We start from the raw sequence: 1,872 nt of genomic DNA, 5'->3' as shown, positions 1-1,872 counted from the left end.
AACAGGATGCATTTGTGGGAATCTCAAAGTGTAACCAGGGTTGCGTTTTGGCAACTTCAGCAAAAAGTGGGTTAATAAATCGGAGGCTACATATTAAGAAAAACAAACAAACAACTTCAATTCATTTTGTGTTCAATTCTTGCCTACAGTAAGTAGATGGAGGTAGTGTTTTGCTTCAGTAACAAGCGATTTTTTTTTATTGCCTAGAAATTGAGATTGCCATGTTGTTCAAATCTGTTGATATAGAAGCCAGAGTAGAATTATTCAAGTAGAATCTTGTATTCTGTGAAGAGCTTAATTTTCCATTAAGGAAAAAAGATTAGCTTCTGTTTGTGTTGTGATGTGTGGAGTTCGCACGCTGAATCTAATGTGCTGGTAGACATTCTAGAGACTCTGTAAATAATTCAGCCTTTAATGTGTCAGTTTACGGTAACAGTTTTCTATGATGTGAATGTCTTTCCAAGGCAGAGATTTTTTGTGTGTGTGACTAATTTCTCTGCAAAAAGTATGCTTAAAGCTTATATTTTATTCTTTTTTATTTTATTTTTATAACCACTGAGCTTTCACTATGATTGTTCTGGTTCCTGTGCCTTCTGTTTTTCCCCATCACTAGCTTTTTTTTTTTTAATCTTCACCTGAGGATGTTTTTTCCATTGATTTTTAGAGAGAGTGGAAGGGAGGGGGAAAGACAGAGAAAATCATCAATGTGAGAGAAACACATAGATTGGTTGCCTCCTATATGAGCCCATTCCACAGCCTGGGCCAGGGAGGAGCCTGCAACCAGTATGTCCCCTTGACAGGAATCAAACCCGGGACCAGCTGACACTCTATCCACTGAGCAAACTGACTAGGGCCCCCATCACTCTAGCTCAGGGGTGGGCAACCTTTTTGTGAGTGCGTGCCAAAACCAGCAAAATCTCTGACTCAAAATTCTTCTGCGTGCCAACCCTAATTTTTTGAGAACATGTTACGCCTTGATATCTCTTAAGGTGTACATATGTGAAGAACCTTGAAGAAATAATAAAATTCATTTGAGCGACAAAAACAGTATATGATGATGAAAAATACATTTATTTTTAAATTATACATGTACACTGATAGTCCGACAGAAAACTTTATGACTCCGTTTGATATTATCAGTGGGACTTTTGCTGCTGCTTCACTGATGACAGAGATTTTACATCAGGTTTATATTTTGTGACCTTCAGAGATATGCACAAGCTGCTACTTTCATCCGTCAGGCTACTCCTATTAGGATACTTAAAATTCATCACTGAGAACAAAGATTCACAAGCGTATGTGGATGAAACCAAAACACTGGTCGGATCTAGGAAGGCAGGGAGAGTCAAGGCAGAAGCATAGAAATTGCTCTCCTCCTCTCTCGTCAATCCATGTCTATGGTCTTTAAGATAACTTGTTATGTAAAATTATTTATCTAAGATGCACCTACACTGAATTTATCTGAAAAATAAAGTCGATATTAAGAAAAATTGTAAATGGAAGATTACAAGAGAGGGTTTTGCGTGCCAGCAAAAGTTACTGGCGTGCCATGTTTGGCACGCGTGCCAGAGGTTGCCCACCCCTGCTCTAGCTCTTCATGTATGAACAGTTCATGGGCCCAGGGGTGGAGTGCTTGGGATTTGACCATCACAAGTGAGCTTCCTATTTACTTGAATGCTGGGCCTCCTCTCTGGTGAATTAATGGAAAAGCACAAGATGGTTTCATAAGATGGAGCTCCCTAAAAAGCTATTCTAACAATAGAGCCTTTGCCACGTGGACAGTGCCCCTTGTTGAGTGTTTTTATCAGCACCTTTCTCACTCCAATAATTCCAGAGCACTTTCAGAATTGGTGGGTTTTGATGCAGCTTTGC

Source organism: Myotis lucifugus, unplaced genomic scaffold, assembly GCF_000147115.1.
Source record: "Myotis lucifugus unplaced genomic scaffold, Myoluc2.0 scaffold_155, whole genome shotgun sequence".
NCBI lineage: Eukaryota > Metazoa > Chordata > Mammalia > Chiroptera > Vespertilionidae > Myotis > Myotis lucifugus.
Note: the sequence above shows the minus strand (reverse complement) of the source record.